We start from the raw sequence: 20,370 nt of genomic DNA, 5'->3' as shown, positions 1-20,370 counted from the left end.
CCCAATGTAATTTTTACCCAGACGGACTCTGTCTTATCCATTCCATCGCTTCTTATTTCTTTACATTCTACCTCATCATTGATATACAATGCTACTCCACCACCTTTACCTTTATTTCTGTCTTTCCTAAACAGCACATACCCTTCAATACCTGAAGTCCAGTCATGACCACTATTCCACCATGTTTCTGTTATCCCTTAATATCTGGTTTCACTTCCTGCACCAGTAGCTCTAGTTCCTCCATTTTGTTACCTAGGCTCCTCGCACTGGTGTACAAACATCTTAATTTTTGCTGTTTGGCCTCGCTCACATTTTGTACCCTATTAGGCATGGTCATTCTACAGCCAGTATAACCTATTAGACTGGAATCCACACTGCCCTTCCTCCTTTATATACATTCTCCTACCCACGGCTGTATCCTTTCTTACTTCGTTTTCTTCCCTCACAATGCTAAAATCCAGCGTGGAGATTACCTGGACATATCCCAACCATCTCCCCCAAATTCCTAGTTTAAAGCTCTCTTAATCAGTTGTGCCAGCCTCCATCCTAGAAGTCTATTTCCTTCCCTACTCAGATGAAGTCCATCCCGAGAGAACTGTCCTCTGTCCATGAATGCCTCCCAGTGGCCATACATCCCAAAGCCCTCCTTATAGCACCACTGCCTAAGCCATCTGTTGATAGTCATAATCTTGTCACACCTTTGTTGCCCTTCTCTAGGAACAGGCAGAATCCCACTAAAGATCACCTGAGCCTCAATTTCCTTAAGCGTCTTCCCCAGCCTAGCGTAGTCTCCCTTAATACTTTCCAGCGAGAAGCTAGTCGTATCATTTGTTCCCACACGAAGGATAATTAGGGGATTCTTTCCTGCTCCCTTTAGGATCCTTTTCAACCTCAGGTCTGTATCCCATATCTTAGCACCTGGAAGACAGCACACCCTTCTAGGCTCTGGATCAGCTCTGGTTACAGGCCTGTCTATCCTTCTCAAAAAAGAGTCCCCGATCACATAGACTTACCTTTTCCTGGTGACGGTGCTATGCTCCAGTCTATCCCCTGTTCCGTCTGGCTGCAAGTTCCTTCCTTTCCTGTTCTCCCTTGTAATCCTCTTCAACCCATCCTGTATCCTCCTGGGGCTCATATTTGGTGTAGTCTCCATTGACTCTTCCCCTTTTCCTATAGGACTAGCCGCTCTTCTCTTCTTCCTTGCCCTTCCACCTTCAGTGACTACCTGCTGAGCGCCTTCTTCATTTTCCAACTCTGCAAACCTGTTCTTAAGCTCTATTTCTCCTTCACTAGCCCGTCTTTTCCTCTGCCTGGTTCTTTTAGTCACATGCTTCCACTGACTACTTTCCTCACCCAGTTTCCCCTCAGAATTCCTCAGTCCTGCTACCATCTGCAAGTCTGAGCTTTTCCCTTCCGAAACCTCATGTCTGTGCTCCATAATCTGCTCAAACCCCTTTCTAAACTCAACCAGACTTTCCACCTGCATCTCTTCCTCCATCAGCTCTATCAGATGGCATTTCATGCAGACAAAACTCTTACCAGGTACCCCCTCCAGGATCATGGACATACCGCAGCTTCCACATCCAGTCATCTTCTTTGTGTCTTCCGCTACATGAGTCACTCCCACTGCTGCCTCTGTATCTGTCATCGCCTTCCCACCTAAATCCCGTTAATCTGGGAAACACAAACCACACCAAAACTCCACCACCACAGCAAAAACAAACCCCAAACAAGCACTGCAAGACAAACTGCCCTTACAAACTCCCACTGAAACTCCCGTTTACAGCTCTGTTTGCTAGCTCTTGTGCCGCTGCAGCTGTCTGAATGTCTTGGTCAGATTCTAACTCAATTATATTCAGTCTCCCTAAACCTTCCCTGCATTTTCTTGTGGGTATGATATTCTTTGCTAATTGTCCTAAACTGTAGAGTTTCTGTGCAATGGTGAAGATGTTTAGGGTTGTTGCTAAAGATATTGAAAGGGGTTGTATTAAGAGCACTGCGGACTGAAGTATTTTTTTATTTTCTGCATAGAGATGGGAAGATTGAATGGGCATGAAATTAACTATCATTTGCCTCTCTGGTGAGGCAACTGTGGTGCTGTGTTTTTGTGGAGTGGGTACTGGAAGCTGGATTCATTTTTCAAAGGCCATCAGACAGCTCTCAGATTAAAGCAACTTTCAGTCCCTACTGATCTGGGCTGGATTCAAATTGACAACCTTGAAGCAAATGTCTCTATGGACCAATGCAAATCCTATGAGTTTTTCAGCCCTCAAGTAAGGTTGGATTTAAAATGCAAAATTGCTGGGTTGAACAGGGTAATGGGCATAATTTGAAGATGATAGGTCTGGACAGTGTGGCAGAGTAGAATTTGGCATATATAATCTTTAGAATTGGTGATGATGTGCAAGGGAAGAACCCAGCTTGGTTTTCAGAACCCAGGATGAGTTTGCAGGATGGGCATGTAGAAAAACTATAATTTTATTTTGTAAACTTGGCAAATGTGCATTGAAGTCACTGAGAGGCAATAAACACGGAACCCCTCATGGCTATTTTTGTAAAGCCACTTATCAAACCCACACTTTAAATGTGAAATGTGCTAACTATTTGGAGATGAACCCACATTTAATGTGAGATTCATAATGTCCACCTGAACTAAAAGGAAATTTAAAATTATTAAATCATTTTTTTCAGAAATTCAACTATAAAGTTACCTTTGAATAATTTCATCTTGTAAAAACTATGGCACTTTGTACAGTTGAAGACCATTCATACACCTTGTTGTACCATAGCATAGGTTCAGTACATGTGTTAATGAACAGCCTTATGGAAAGAGCTATAATAAGCCAAGCAAGCCAATACACAGAAGATTATAACAACCACATGCAACAAAAATGACTCTAGGCTTTATGTTCAGAATGTTTATTATACAACATCATGTTCCATTTAATGTTACTGGCATTGCAATATATCCACCCATTGCAGTCTTCGCCTGAGATATGTTGCTTTCTCTGAACATCCAGTCGGGAGAACCACTGAGAAATAACAGAACATCAATTTCAGTTACTTCTACATTTACTGTTTAAACCAGTGGTTCCCAAACTGTGGTCTGTGGACCATTGGTGGTAGCCAGAGTACTGACTGGTGAGCTGCCAGATCACATGATTTTTGCTCTCTTGCTCTCTGATAGTTGCTTCTACAGGTCTCTAGGCTGCTCATTGCAAAGAAGAATGTGGAAGCTGAAAAAACCAGCTGGAAACAAGGAGAAGCCAGTCTTGCTGCCTCTACTAGGCTCCTCTGCCTAGGAAGAGGAGAGGTAACAGGGTCTTTCCTTAAGGACTGGGGTCACCAACGGGACTGGAGTGGTCAGCCACCAGTGGGGAAAGGAGCGTCCAAAGCAGGAGAGAAGAGAGCTCAGCAATGTGTGAAGAGGAGAGGAGAAACAGGTGGCTTGGCAGGTGTTCTGCACAATCACAAATCGGTGTAGAAGTGTCCTGGAGACAATCTGTCTAGTAAGAGGGGCCCACAGTTTAAAAAAATTAGGGGGAACCCTGGTTTAAACAAAGCCATTATTTGCTCCTCCTAACATATGTTTCTATCTTACAAGATAACTAAATAGTAATTTTCCTCTTCAATCTAGCTAATAATCTCAGCAACAAGTTTATATGAACAGAAACTATTTTTTTTATATTTCCTTACTCTTGTACTTGTGAGTAATGCATGAGTAAACCCTTCATGATGCATATTACACATTGGGACACCTTAGGGCGGTGTTTGAAAGCTAATGGTAAGGACTGGTATTTTGCCAGCCCATCTTACCTCCAGATCACTGGACACTGCCTCTGGAATTCCCTGGAACGCTGGGTGGAAAGAAGTGATACTGGGTGTAGTAGGAAGAGCGCATCAGACATAAGCCCTTGTATCAGAGGCCTGGTATGGGGCTGGACCTGCTCACAGAATCTGGCAAGAACAGGGTGTGACGGGTTGGATCACAGAAACCCCCTTGGGACTGCCAACTGATGTGCCAAGACTACTTCTGTCCCTGCTTTCCCTGCCAGCTTGGGACTCCAGCGCCCTGTCTTGCTGAGCCTGACACGCCAGTCTGCTCCAACACAGACCCAGGGTCTGAACCACGTGCCCCAAAGCTGCAGACTTAGCTGAAAGCAACTTAAGAAGTGTACCTGTCTTTATCACTCAGATGCCCAACTCCCAATGGGTTCCAAACCCCAAATAAATCCGTTTTACCCTGTATAAAGCTTATACAGGGTAAACTCATAAATAGTTCGCCCTCTATAATACTGATAGAAAGATATGCACAGCTGTTTGCCCCCCCCCCCAGGTACTAATACATACTCTGGGTTAATTTAATAAAATCACTTTTTACTTATTAATACCGAAAGTAGGATTTAAGTGGTTCCAAGTAGTAACAGACAGAACAAAGTGAATTACCAAGCAAAATAAAATAAAACATGCAAGTCTAAGTCTAGTACAGTAATAAAACTGAATACAGATAAGATCTCACCCTCAGAGATGTTTCCATAAGTTTCTTTCACAGACTGGACACCTTCCTAGTCTGGGCACAATCCTTTCCCCTGGTACAGCCCTTGTTCCAGCTCAGGTGGTAGCTAGGGGATTTCTCATGATGGTCCTCTTTGTTCTGTTCCACCCACTTATATATCTTTTGCATAAGGTGGGAATCCTTTGTCCCTTTGGGTTCCCACCCCTCCTTCTCAATGGAAAAACACCAGGTTAAAGATAGATTCCAGTTCAGGTGACATGATCACATGTCACTGTAAGACTTCATTACCCACTTGCCAGCACGCAGGTATACAGGAAGACTTACAAGTAAAACAGAGCCATCTACAGTCAATTGTCCTGGTTAATGGGAGCCATTAAGATTCCAAACCACCATTAATGGCTCACACTTTGCATAACTACAATAGGATCTCAGAGTTATATTTTATATTTCTAGTTTCAGATACAAGAGTGATACATTTATACAAATAGGATGAGCACGCTCAGTAGATTATAAGCTTTGTAATGACACCTTACAAGAGACCTTTTCCATGAAGCATATTCCAGTTACATTATATTCACACTCATTAGCATATTTTTATAAAATCATATAGAGTGCAACGTCACACAGGGCTGATATTGCCAAAATACACATTCCTAAGAAGTTCTAGGCACAGAGTACTCATGCAAACACATCCCGATATCAAGTGTTACCAGAACATCCTAATATCAAGGATGGTACAAAAACATTCCCCAAGGATAACAGGAACACACTGACTGCTCCTAAAAGATAAGGTCAGGATGACAGTATGTAATAGAGATGTTTTAATCAAACCAACATGTACAAGGTGATGGGTAATAACTAGCCACGTCAAGGGGCAGTAACTAACTATGTCAGAGGCAGTACATAACTTGTTTGTATCCGGGTATAAATATCTATCTCAAAGGAACTATCTTTGTCCAGCCAAGGGGGGAATTGAAAGTCCCACCGTTCACTGAGCTGCATCCCCATTGTCACGGACATACATAGTATCCTTGTAGAGTCTGCCAGGTGCTATTATCGTACTTTGTCGACAATAAACTTGGCCTGGTGCTTTCGTACCTTAACAGATCTTGTGGTCGTTGGGCGGTTCGCTCGAGGTCTGCTGTGCTGGCTGTCAGTGCAGAGCTGGGGCAGCACACAGGAAGCGCGCGCACACACACACACACACACACACACACACAGAGCCAAACATCTAACCACGCTGGGATGGACTGGGCACACTCAGGTAGTTCAGGTGACCCCATTTTTATTAATCTCCACCAGGGGAAACAAACCAAAAAAAAAAATCTCTTTTCATCTCATGTGGTAGAGATCAGTTGCCAAGTCTGATTTTTGAAGTCTTGTCTATCTCGCTGCTTGTGGCAGTAAGTTGACATTTGTAGTAGGGAGTAATCATGGTGCTGAGACAGCAATAGACTCCTTTTAAAGAAAGATTACTGTACCTACAAAGAATGTAGGTGAGCCAGATTAAATGGTGCAACTTTCTTAGGGAGAGACTAGCAACAGTTGCAAATAAGAATATCTGGCCACTCACACAATGGCTTTATTGTCTTTCTCCCACCCCACGGCTTCTGTTTTATCCACCAGCTGACAAGGAGACAATATAAGACATGGAATAACATCCACTGCTCTATCAGAGGAGCCCTTTGAGCCCTTCTGCTGCTTCCCATCCCATAGACAACTTTCCTAATAAAGGAGAGACATGAAAAGCCTGATTAGGAGCCACAGGACTTAGGAATCTGCCTTTGCACCACCATAATATCACAAAGTGGTTGGCGCTCTGGGGCTAGGATCTGATCCCTAAAATCTAAAAGATCCAACCTGCCAAGTTTCTTGCTGCATGTTGGATGGTGAATGGGAGTGATCATTTAGACAGCAAGCCGGCAGTATTTAGATGCAGGTCGTGGAGTTGGGGAGAGGATTGGTATTCATTAGTCTAGTACCTGAGAGTATGGCTGAATTCCATCTCAAATGGAGGTGCTGGGGAAAGCAGTCAGAGAGTGCAGGGGTAGTTGTACTCAGAATCTGGTCTTAACCAACCCAGACAGACCAGGTTTTTGGCCCAGAAAAATACCATGGCATGGAAACCAAAATTTAAGCTCCAATTCTGCTAGGGCTACACAGGACACAATGGGGCCAGCTCTGAGGTTTTTTGCTTGTGGTTGAGAATTTAACTTTCTTGTTTTTGAAAGTGCTTTGACAAAGACCGTTCAGGGGTTAGGGTTTGAAATGAAACTAGGATTTCTCTGCATGCAGGAGCTGCTTGTTTCAAATACAGTGAAGTGAATTTAAACTCATTGTGGTTTACCATGGAAAATAGAGACGTAGTGTTTTTCACTTGAGCTACACTACAAATAAATTGCAGTAGAGGAGACCACTATTGAAGAGTAAGTAACTTCAGGTATGAAACTAAAATTAACCCCCCAAACACACACACAGCTCCTCTCAGGTAATTTCCTAATATGTACTATTTTAGCTTGTGGGGGCAGTTACTGTCACTAGTGAATAGGAATTGGTGACAACTTGACAGAATTTGTAAGGAAAATCTGTCTTGTATCTGTCTTGTATCACCTAATTAAATACATTCGAACAGATAAGGCCTTGTCTACACACAAAAGTACTAGTCAAGTGGTACAGCCTCCCTAGTGTAGATGCTCTTACACCAGTGTAAAAGTGCATAGACAGGTATTGCTTGTTGCCATAGCGATACCAGTATAAGAGGAGTAAGCTCTACTGATATAAGCACTCTTAATAAATATAACTGAGTCCACAACCGTATCAGTATATTAAAAAAAAAAATCACACCCCTGACTAAAATAGTTATATTGGTACAAAATCTGTGTGTAGACAAGGCTTAAGTCTTTTATTTAGAGCCATAGAGTTTAAGGCTAGAAGGGAAAGCCAGATCATCCAATCTGACCTCCTGTATATCACAGGCCACTAAATACCACCCAGCCACATCCATACCAAGCCCAAGAACCAGGATTAGACCAAAGTATTACAGCTCTCAGGAGACTAAACTATTGCATGCCACGGGCTCTTGCTCAGGGATGAAGCATAAATGCAGTTCTTGCATCCTCTGAGTGCAAGGCTTATGTACTTGAGCGTAGTACCCTGATGGCACTACATTCACCAGCATGGGAAGGGCATGTGTGAGGCTCTCCTACACCAGTTAGGAGGTGTACACAGGCCACACCATGTGCCTCGTAACCCACGGCTGTGCTACCTCCAAACACCTTCTGCACGACAATGGATCAGGCACCATGGAGCAGAACTCCAAAGTGCAGAGAGTCTGAGGCCTGCAGTGAAGGGATGTGCAGCACATAAATTCATTTTAAACAAATATTATTCATTCTAAAATATCTGTTAATTAGTGTCAGGGATAAAATTATGACTGATCAGGTCTAAGAATAATCATTTGAGATTGTAAGTTTCTGGTTTGATATTGGAGATTCAATCTGCATCAGAAGAGAGGGAAACCCAACAGACATCATGCCGATGAGATCTTCTGGATTCATTTTATGACTGTGTCTAAGACATATGGGTCAGATAACTTCCCCCAGCATTCAGAACTGCATTCATTTCCGATTCTTTCTGGCCTAACTTTATAGGCTGTATGTAGTTCAGAATGGGCTGTGGGTTTCACATATTAATGTATAAACCTTAAGTGAAATGTATTCAGCCTCTCCCTCTCTCACACACGAACATGCTTTTCATGAGCTCTGGGGATTGCCAATAGAATGTGGAACCTTTCACTTCAGTTGCTTCTGGATGATCAGTTAGCAGCAGTAGAGAGAGAGCATTAGTGAGAGAGCATTAGTTTTCAGATGGCAATAGGTGTGTTACTTTCTCTCTCAGACGTGGAATTTACCACAGTGATCCATTCCTTTGTAACCTCCAGAGTGGATTATTGCAATGTGCTCGACATCAGGCTGTAGCTTCAGACCATTTGGAAATGGTGCTGAATATGACAGCCTGCTTGTTGAAAAGTATTTAATGCAGGAAACAAGACACTCCACAGTTGACACAATTGATTTTTGGGTGAAACTTAGGTTCTTGGTTTTGACCTGTGGTATAAAGGCATAAATTGTTAGGGTCCTGACTACATTAGAGCAAGTCGTTTTCCTTGTGTGATACAGCGGTTGCAATCAGATACTGGCTGAGTATTTTCCTTCATGTGGATTCCTTTACTTTCAACCCTTCTTAAAGTGGGTCTAGCTTCAATTCAAGCTCAGATAAAAGTATTTGGCCTTCCCAGGGATCTGCTCTGATGGAAGGTGCATTTTCTGGATATGGGTCTGTCTAAACTTGCTAGCATCACAACAGAGGATGCTCTTTCTGTGGTCGGAGTACAAAGCAGCAGAGTGTTCCTTTTCATTGTCTGACTTTGCTTTGGGATTTATGAAGGAAACTTTGGTGCTATTTCAGCATCTACCAAAAAAGCCTTTCTTGGAAAAATCTAGATTTCATTAACAAATATCTATTGTCATCACTAAAGTGAACTTCATTAAACCACTGGACCAGAATCTTTTCCAAAAGTGAACAAGGTGAGCAGATGGACTGCTTTGAGGTTCAGTCGTATAGCAGAGGGAAAGCATTAGTAAGTTCTGTTGACTTTCAGAAGAGATCAAGGCATTTTAATAGGGAGTGTGCAGGATCTATCGATAGTTCTAAAGATAGCAGTTTGCTCTTTGGATCTTGTATTTTGCCTGGATACTGCGTTGCAGGTTAAAAGTAGTTCAGTCTCCAACTCCAGCACAAGAATCAGCTATTTTCTGATCTTGCTTGCAAATAACCTTGATGCTTTTTTTCATGGAGGTATACATATGCAACAGAATGACCTTTCCCACTTTGCAGCTTGCTAGCAAACCTTCCAGATGTGAGTGTTGCCCCTATTCTGCACGAATAAAATAGTTTCAGAATTCATTTGATCAACAGTTCAAATATTTTCAGAAGGGCAAAAAAAGGGATCAAATTGTTTGCAGTCCCACTTTCAGATGACCCCAAAGAAACTTGAGGCCAAGTTCACCTAGAATTGAATAACTTGCTGTGCTCCAGTCCACTCCTTTCTTATTTCTAAAAATAGTGGCTGAATGACAAATGAAGAACTTACATTTTGGGGCTCATCTTTTCTGATTTGACATTAAGCCTTTCAAAAGATTGAAGTCTTTTCACAGATTCAAACCTGCATCCCATTATGCCTGTGGACACCTCAAAGATAAAGCAATACATCAAGAAGCTAGTTTTGAAAAACAATGATCGTTTTCCCATTGATACTCCTTCCACTTCTGGCTTCCAGTTGTATTTTTTCTTTCTACATGCTTTGTGAAATGCTGTATACACCTACTATAAATAAAAAATCAGATGCATTTCATGGTTATTAAAATCCTCTTTAAATTTATATGCAAACTAGTTGCAGCCACAGCCTCCGGGCAAGTTGCCTTTGAGGCCCTTTGTACTCTTAAGGTTGTATACCACTGATGAGGCAGATAAATTTGTCTCCATCATCATAGTCTTGTCTAGGCCCTGAATCTTTTTATAACGCCTGGAAGATGTAGGTTGAGAAATGCTGGTTTGATTCACTGAGCTTGCAGTTGGTCTTTTTTGCACGCCGACGTCACACCCTTAAGTGTTCCAGTCATGGCATATACTCATGGAATCTATTAATACATTTCTTCTGGAGGCATCCTAATTCCTAAAGTAGTAAGTGATGAAGCATCAGGATCCATCTTGAAGATAAGCTATCTAACTTAAATCCAAGCTCCAACCTATGTGAGAAAATGTTAACTGTGCATTCTGTTGGCTACCATTTAATTAATTAATTTTGGTTTCTTAGGTTTTTAAAAATGCACCTCTTCAAAGCTCAAGACACATGTAGACATTTTTTTAAAAATACATAACAAATTGAGCAACCTTTCTCCACCCACTATCCCTGATTGGACCCACTGACACAGCTTACTGCCTCAGCAGGCCCTGAAAATCAACAGACCGTGGGTCTGTCAACCCAGTGGGTGGAGTGAATTCCATATTTGAGGAGCTTTTTGTGAGAGAACCCTGCTTGTAGCTCCCTTACATTATAATCTGGAGGCTGTTAGCTCCAGAATTTGTTGATCTAACTTCCTGCAGTTTCACAGAAGGAGACAAGAGGTGTCACATTTAAGGAGTTTCAGAGACAATAGGTGGCAATAGGAAATATTTCTCTGTTGTACCCCGTGAGATGATGTCGGGTTGTTGTGATATCAGACTAAATTCCCCTCACTTTACACTAAAGTTTGGTTTAATTTTTTTCAAACAATTTTGAAGAACTATCTTCTTTTAGAAAGTCTTCCTTTTTACCTTTGACAAGAAAAATACCTAGTGACAGTGAATGCTGCAAAAACTTTCCCAGGTATAATCCATAGGAGAAAACAGTCTGGGTTTGGCATGGACAATCCTGGGCTTTTAAAGCTCATCACAGATAACTGATGCCACAATTTATGTACAGGGACCATGTTGCTGTAACATAACCAGCTGCCTCTCAGCTGTTCACAGCAAGAGGCCAGTATGCAAACATGACCCTTCTGTGGATCCCAAACTACTGATTTATTTAGAGACTTGTCCCTGGCAAATTTCTTTTCAAGTTGACAACTACAGTATTCATTCAGTTTTTTAATGAATTGGCTTCAGCTCTCCTCATAACCTTTTGTTTTCTTTAAACATTGGTGCGATAAAGTTTTGCTAGCACAAATGCTGGTGGGAAAATGAATTTTAAGATGACACTGTAGTACTAGCAGAAAGATCATTGACTTTCAGTAGGATTTAGGTTCCTTTGAGATAGATTTGTAAAGACTTTTACACCTTGTCTAAAGACACACCCTTGAGTGCTGCAAGTTTTAGCACTGTAAAGTGGCAGCGTAGACAGTGCACAGCACTGGGAGCTATTCCCCTCATGGAGGTGGGTTTTTTTTTTATAGCGCTGGGAGCGGGAGTGCTTTTGTTTCATGTTCTCTGTGTATATAAATCTCCCCACTGTATTTTCCCCTGAATGCATCCAATGAAGTGAGCTGTAGCTCACGAAAGCTTATGCTCAAATAAATTTATTCGTCTCTAAGGTGCCACAAGTACTCCTTTTCTTTTTGCGAATACAGACTAACACGGCTGCTACTCTGCAATCTAACATTGCTAGTAAAGACATGCCCTTAGACACCTAGTGGGATTTTCCTAAATGCCTAGTTATCTAACTCCCATTGATTTCAGTATGCCTAGGCACTTTTGAAAATCCTAAATACCATCAAAACTCTAGCCCTAAGTGCCTAATTCACTTTTGAAAACGGGACTTAGGGCATCTCTACACACAAAATTTAGTTTAGGTTGTGAATCTACCTCACGCTCACCTGCAACACACTGACTATCCGCGTGCACCCTGCTGGTGCGTATTGACAGTTTGTTAATGAGCTTGAATCTAGTCCTCTTTGAAATGGGTTTCATATCCCAGCTTGCCGCAAACTGAATATTCATGTAGATAAGCCATGAGTCTCCTAAGTCACTTAGGTGCTTTTGAAAATTGTTTATAAAGTTCCTGCAATGGAGACTTCAGTGCAACTCCATATTGGTGCAAGGTGTCTGCACAAGAGCCTCCCCAGGTGTAGGGGAAAACAACTTGTTTCGCTCTGGTGTGTGAGTTCAGAGGTCTTTTAAGAATCAAAATTTAAAGGATTTGTGTCTGCAGTTGTACTTCTCTAGTTGTTGTACGCCAAAGGATTTGCACCTTAGGCAGCCAGAGACACAGATCAGGTTATCTGCCGTTGGAAATGCTTCTATCTACAATGGAATTTGCAGTGGTCTAGTAAATTATAATTATGCTGATATGATTCCTCCATTATTGTGACACACACATGCACGCGTTTTTGAAAAAAACTAAATAGACTTTTTTAAAGAAACCACTGTCAAAGGGTTTCAATGCATCACTGAGTTCTGCAGAGTTCTTTGGGGTGGGGAGGAATAGATGCCTTTGAACTTTGGCTCTCCGATTTTAGCATAACTTTTTTGGTTTTGAGACCTATCCTATGGATCTGCACTGTACTGGTTTGAAACAGAGGTACAGGAATCCCTATTCAGTTTTCCTAGAAGATGAATGGATAGAAATATTTGGGAGAGTTGCGTGGCTTTATACTTACCAGCAGATGTCATTGTAGCCAGATTAGGATGCAGAGGATGAGAACAAAGATGTTCACAAGTTCAGTTAACAACCATCCTATAAATTAAATTTAAGAAAAAATCAAATGATCACTGGATCTCATTGCTTTATTTGGGAAATCCCGGTTAAGGAAATTAGGGATAGCTAATTTAAGAGATGCGCCTGGGGTGTAACATACCACGCAGTAAAGTTGTTTTCCATGGAATACTTATGACTCATATGTCACAAGTTAAATTAGTTATTTTGTATCAGATTTAATATTAAAATTTAATATGTAAGTAGAAACGTACTTAATTATGCTAATCTGGACCATGTAGCAGACATGCCAACTCTGAATTCATTTTCCCAGCTGTGTATTCCTTTCCAAAATTCTGTGAGTAGCACCAGACTTAACTGCAAAAGGAAGCGCAGGTAATTTCTCTTACACCTACCCTTCCCATCACCACCTGCTGAAAACTCTTCTGAAATCATGCATCCGATGAATGCATCCGATGAAGTGAGCTGTAGCTCACGAAAGCTCATGCTCAAATAAATTGGTTAGTCTCTAAGGTGCCACAAGTACTCCTTTTCTTTTTGCGAATACAGACTAATACGGCTGCTGCTCTGAAATTAGTCTATTAGGTGTCACAAGTACTCCTCGTTGTTTTATGCAGAAAATAGTCATGTTTAAAAATGTGTTAACTAACACGTTTTAACTAATACATCTTAAGCACTACTGCAGATGGGATTTAGCACAATTTAAAGGTGTTACATCCTGTGTATACCAGTATTTAAGTGGGGGGTGACTGGTGGGGAGAGAGGGGTTTCTGAGGGGCCAGAGGAGAGTAATCTCTCCTGCATTTTACAGAGAGGAAGCATTATTTAGTAGCTAAAGCACAGAGTGGAGCATTGGGAGGTGTTAGTTGTATTTCCAGCTCTGTCCCAAGCACCCTGTGTGGCTTTGAGCAAGTAATTAAATTTTCTGTGTCTCAGTTTTCCTGTCTATAAAATGGGGAGAGTAATATGCACCTACATCATAAGGCTATTGTCAGGATTAATTAGTCAATGTTTGTACAGGGCTTTCGAACAGGAAAAACACTGTGGGCTAAATTCAGATGTTCTTACTCATGGTAAGCGCCTATTAACTTCAATGAGAATGTTGTTTAATAAGCACATTAGGATTTGGCCCTATCTAAATGCTGAACATTATTGTTACTAATAAGGAAGAAAGACATATGCTAACAAAACCATTGCATAATATAGCCAGAAATCATGTTAAAGATGCAATCATGCTTTCTGTGTTGAATGTATAGTGACAGGTGCTACAGAAAAACACCTTAGCTGAAATTTTAAAATAGATGAACTTTGTGTAGTAGAAGTAATAATAATAATTAATAACACAACCTTCTTAAACAAAAGGAGAGCTCAGATGCCTTTTGTATTGCCTTACCTCTTGTTTTTCATTTTAACTCCTGATACAGATATTTAAAGGACAGTGTTCATAGAAATGTGTATGTATTGCATGGACAGCACCCAGAAGTGTGCTAGGTGATTTTGAGATACACATGCAAAGATAAGGGCCCTGCCTGGAAAGTTTACAGGCTAATTTTAGATACCGCACAGCTACAGGATGGCAAACAACAGGGTTAGGTGTGTAAAGACAAGATTTATAATACTAAACACATTCATATTAATTAATTCTCTTACATTTTGTAGGTGTGAAGGCAAAAGGTTTTCTAAATTGAAACAGTTGTTGTTACCATCATCTGTCAGATGTCACTAGTGTGAAAGAACGGAGCACAGACAACTCTTATAACCAGAGGCAGTTTTTTAAAAGGAGCTGTGAAATTAATTTTAACTGAAAAGAGACAAGATGGTAGCCACTAGTGACCTTGGTCAATCTTTCCAGGGCATCTGTGCCAGCAGACTTGGGAGCAACTGAATCTGAAGAGATTTGGTCTTATACCTTACTTGTGTTGTGACGTGATGATATTTATGTCATGGCACCAGCCCAGAATATTATTTAACTTTTAGAATGACACAGTGGTTAAAACGGTGGCGGCCAGTCTCCATTAGCAGTCTACATTACGATCACCAATGGTGTTGTGCGGGCATTAGTTCCACACGGGAAGATTGTAAGAAAACTACTAGTTTATAGGTCCTAGATGCCAGAGAAAGCAAAAAAGGGAAAGTTAGTATAATAGCAAATTATATGTTGCATCACTAGTCTACTGAACACTCTCCCCAGTCCACAAAATGTTTAATTTACCATCTGGTTGCTTTCCAGCCACCATTTGTCTCCCTTTGTGCTTCTGGCTGGGCTGTGTGATCCCACAGCAGACCAATGCCACAGATGTGGCAGAGGGAGTGGGAACTAAGGTCAGGTGAAGAGCTAGTGTCTGGTGAAGACGCTCTATGTGGGAGAGCATCTCCCGCCAACATCGCGCCGGTGTGGACAGCGCTTAGGTCGCTGTAACTTGCGTCGCTCAGGGAGGTGTCTTTTTCACACCCTTGAGCAACTTAAAGTTAGATCGACTTAAGCGGTAGTGTAGACCTGCCCTAAGCCTGTGTGGAGGTCCCTGGCCCCCAGAATGTCCCACCTTTGGTTCGTAAGGAGCAACCATAAGAGAGAGAGAATCGTAGTGAGTTTTGAAAATGGCAAGACATGGAAAAGAACAGAACTTTAAGAGGAAATTTTCCTGCAGATCTGCACAGAAGAATATAGAATAGTGAACATACATCCTCTAGCAGTGTTGTCTGCTGGTGGAGGTGCTTGTCCAATTAGCTTCTAGAGTGACAGGCCCAAAGTCTTTTAGTGGAGGAGAAGGAGTATCCTGGCCATCGGACCACATGAAGGAGTATGGGGGTGTAGCCAACTGTAACCAAACATTGCAACAAACTGTTTTGGATTTGCAGCCAAACACCAAAGAACTGGAAATCAAATGATTGATATATAGTCATCACTGTTACAATAAAGGCATATATAGTACAATACATAACTGTTATTATGCTGTTAATTGGTATTCAGTATTATCAGACATAGAATGTAATATTATCTCAGCATTTACTGTGCTGTACTATAAATGTGTTCAGTATACTGTTACCAGCTGTTCATCTGCAGGGCACCTACTTCAGCTCGCTGTGCTGGGAACTGTGTGATAGGAATCCACAATGCACTGTCACTGCAGACTTTGCAGGGAGCACTGCATATTAGTGTACCCCCCACCCCAAAAAACAAAAATAAAAGCATGGTTAGTGTGAGCACAGTGGTAACTAGCAGTGTTTCAGTCCCGTCACTGGAAGTTTCAGTGGTATGATTTCAGTGCAGACAGAGCGTCTCTGTTTGCCAACCCGCAAGGGGACTTACTTTCCAGAATGCTATTTCTGTCCCATGGCTTCTGATCCTGGTGTTTACTCCTCTCTGCTACTAATCAATGATCTGGCCTTTTGTTTGTAAGGATCAGATAGGGAGGTGATTTTCTGTGGTGCTTTCACGGGTTTGAAAGAATTTCACACCTTTCTGGGTGCAGCTTAGCTAAAAGTTTAAAACAAAATGTAACAACTCCTTGTGGGAGCGCTAATTACAACCAATTATAAATTGATTCACCTTTCTTGGTACGAGTCATGAAACCACATTTAGTTGTCATTCGTACGCATTAATCAAAAAGAGAGATGGTTGTCTGCCAAAATGACCTCCATGGGCTCCTCATGATTCATCTGAAGATGCTTCAGAGCTGAGACTAAGCCTCTTCCAAGGTCCCTTTGTGTGCTTAGCTCAAGACTCAAGATATTGAAGGCATAAAAATATGACTCCTTTGCACATGATCATTATTGTGATGTGACAAGAATTTTGGAAACAGCCTGATTGTCTCCAGTCAGAATTATGCATTCCTTAAAACAGCCTGACGACAGACTCTGTCATCTGGTTTCTAACACAATTATTTCTCTGCACAAACACACATTACAATAAAGTGCTAGTGCAGTATACCTCCTATTGAGCTGGCATGATGGCTTAAGATCCTTAGAGAAGTCTCACCATTTGAGAGGATTACTTTAGCTAAACATGACGGGCTTGACAAATAGCACATACGCATATGTGTATTTGGAGTCCTTCCAGCTTATTCTAGTACTTTGGGGTTAGGGGGAGGATTGTCGTTTTCTTCACAGTACAGAGAGAAGGCCTAGTCCTAATTTGAATTATTATTTGTATTGTAGTAGCATGCAAAGGCCCCACTCAAGATCAAGATCGTAGTGAGCTAGGTGTTCCAAACATAAGATGACACAATCCCTGGCCCAAGAACTTAACAGCTGAGAAATAATGAGTTGTGATTGAGCTGTTATTGTATGAAACCGGGCAGTCACCCCCCCACACCTCCCCCCCGCAAACTGTAGGGGATAGCTATGAAGATAAGATTATCCCTGTTTAATGCAATGTATTACCAGACTTATCTGTGTTACTGGTAGCCTCACAATACTATAGACAGGGATTTATCTTGTGATAAGCTTAAGGGTGACTCTTCAAGGTTTTACACAGGAACTTTGTTCACAAAAGGTAGTTGGTTATATTGCAAAAAGATTGTACGTGCACAGTACCTTCTATACACCTGTATGAAACCATACTCCTTTAGTGTGGTTCTCTTGGGAACCAGGATAAAATACTATCAGTTAAAAAGCAGAGGTGAAGTAGCTTTGCAGATGTTCTGAAGAAATAGCAGAGCTGTAGCTGTTACCTTCATGCCTGAAGCAGCTTTTAGGCCTGGTATCTTTAGCCTGGTAAAGCAGGTGGCTTTTCAGTGGTGCAGTTGGTTTGAAGTAGTTATACCTGGAGGTGAATGATTAAAAGGAATACACTAAAGTCTAAATAGGACACTGTAGTCCTAAATAAAATAAAATTGTATATTCTTGTTAAGACCTTCAGAGTGATTTTTGGTATCTTTGTTATCTATTTAGATATTTATGCCATGCATATCACCATAGTAGCTGTTCCTCAGACGTTCTTGTCAACTGCTGGAAATGGCCCACCTTGATTATCATTACAAAAGGTTTTCTCCCCCCCCCCCCCCGCGCCCGCTGGTATTAGTTCATCTTAAGTGATCACTCTCCTTACAGTGTGTATGGTAACACCCATTGTTTCATGTTCTCTGTGTATATAAATCTCCCCACTGTATTTTCCACTGAATGCGTCCGATGAAGTGAGCTGTAGCTCACAAAAGCCTATGCTCAAATAAATTTGTTAGTCTCTAAGGTGCCACAAGTCCTCCTTTTCTTTTTGTGAATACAGACTAACACGGCTGCTACTCTGAAACCTGTCATAGTAGCTGAGTGTTTTACTAGTTTAAAGCACTTTGCATCTTTCATGAGAGTAGAAAAAAAGAAAATATAATGTAAAAAATATTTGAACCGTCCAGCACGCAGAACATGATTGTTACTGTGCATTGTTTACCCCCTCACACATTATGGGTGAGATTTTCAGGAAGTGCTTTCAGGGTCAGATTTTCAAAGTTACTTGGGCACCTAAAGATGCAGATAGGTGCCTAATGGGGTTTTCAAAAGTCTGAGCAAGTTAGGCACCCCCCTCCCTTCCCCGAGCGCTGCAGGTTTCAGCGCTGTAACATGCCAGTATAGACAGTGCTGGTAGCTATGTCCCTCGTGGAGGTGGTTGGAGCTCTCCCAGCACTGTGCCGCGACTACACAAGCCACGTTAAAGCACTGCCGTGGTAGTGCTTTAACGTTGTCAGTGTAGACAAGCCCTAAGTCTCAATGATTTTGATGGGAGTTGAGCACCTAATCTTCTTAGGCGCTTTTGAAAGACCCATTGGACTGTATCTTTAGACACCTCCGTATCTTTGAAAATATGCCCTTCTGTGCCTTGAAGTTAAAAGTAAAATTCCCATTGACTTCAGTGGGAGCAGTTAGGCCAATGCTGAGCACTTGTGAAAATATGTCTTAAAAAAAATTAAACTATTCCCAGCCTCACAGGTCACTTTTTCATTTAGCCACAAATCTGATAAATGACAAAACTGGTCCATCTAGTCTAGCATATCCCCTCTTGACAATGCCAGTACCAGATGCTTCTGAATAAGGTGCAAGAAACCTCATAGTGGACAGTGATGGAATAACCCATGCTTGAGATGTTTCTTCCTAAATGCTGTCAACTAGAGGTTGGCTTGTATGAGGATGTATTTCTTCAAAAAGTCCCAGCTCAGTCTCCTTTATCATCTGAAACAGTACCAGAAAGAAGGCAACAAATTAAAGGGGTATGGTTAGGCTTAGCAGTATGTCTAGTGTAAATGTCTTTCAGTTTTTACTAAGCTAAGGCGTCCCACAGAGAAAGAACTTTTAAAAATATCTAGCCGTTCATCATTTATATGTTAGTTTCCTTTTTGCTTTTAAATTATCTTAGACAGTGGACGCAGAATAGTCAGTTTCATTTTTGGAAATTATGTTTTAGCACAAAATTATCATGTTTAGGCTGCAAACACTCCAATGGAATATTTAAATCCCAACCAAATAAAACATTGTTTAGTGTGGATTTTTTAAAACAAATCCTGAAAACATTTGTTTTGTAGAACATTTTTAACTTTTATAAAACCTCAATTAAGGCCTCAGCTCCGTAGCGTGTTCCTTTTTAGCAAGTTTCCTTTGTCCTTTAAGCATGCTCCCATCATAAAGAGGGTTTTTTTGATTTTCAGACTTTCAGAGATCCAGGTGTAGAACACACAGGCCTTTTAAAAGTGTATGGCAAAGGCCCTAAATGAGAGAGAGACAAATTAAAAAATAGCAGCATATGGATCTGAAAATGATTTGGAGGTGGGTGGGGTAGGTATACCACTTGGGTACAATTGATGTTCTGTATAACCTCCGTTTCAGCGTTCAATATTGCCACTGTCAATTACAGTAATAAAACAAGGATAATCCAAAGTAAGTTCAAAAATGAGTTCCGTGCTGCAAAATGATCTACAGCTGAGCAGTAGGTCGCTGCCATTTTATTAGCGTGCTTCTGTAAATTAGTTAATTATCTGGCAAGAAGCATGTATAATTCTATCATCAGAGAAAATCTTATTCCAAAATATCCACAATCTTGGTGTGTGAACTAAAAACCAGAATTGTAATTTGTCGCCTTCCTTTTTGTTTTAAATCCACCTTTTGGAACAAATCTGGCTGCTAAAGTTGTTACAGTGGATGAGAGCTTGCATTTCAGGGCAAAAGCAGCCACAAAATAATGCCCAAGTACTTTAGTACAGTAAACTACAGCAGCGGAAAACCCCTCGGCAGTTCTCTGAGTTCTGCTATTAAAAGGATTCAGATTCCTACATACACATTAAAAAGTGTACCTTTTTTTTTTTTTTAGATCAGACTGTTTGCATATTCAGATCTGCACACTTAACTCAGGAGTATGATGATAATATAGACTCAAATCTGCTCTCAAGGCAGTGTGGTCTAGCAGGTTAGCACAATGGACTGTAGGAACCTGGCTAAGCCTGGGTCCTATTGTTGTTTGAGTCAATAGCTCCCAGTGTGACCTTGCACAGGTCACTTCAGCTCCTTGTGCCTTAGACCAGCCTCTACCCATGGAGCACAACCCTTCATTTGTTCGCCATGGGACATCCAGTGAGCCACAACCACAATGTGAGAAAAAGACGATGTCACAGAGAGCTGA

General features: G+C 41.3%; 1 protein-coding gene across 1 annotated transcript in view; it reads left to right on the top strand.

Moving 5' to 3' along the window:
* The window catches only part of TCF7 (transcription factor 7), a 119,382-nt gene that overhangs the window by 37,389 nt on the left and 61,623 nt on the right, over positions 1-20,370 (top strand).

Source organism: Natator depressus, chromosome 8 (genome assembly GCF_965152275.1).
Source record: "Natator depressus isolate rNatDep1 chromosome 8, rNatDep2.hap1, whole genome shotgun sequence".
NCBI lineage: Eukaryota > Metazoa > Chordata > Testudines > Cheloniidae > Natator > Natator depressus.
The sequence above is the reverse complement of the archived record's forward strand: the minus strand, read 5'-3'. Positions and strand labels throughout refer to the sequence as shown.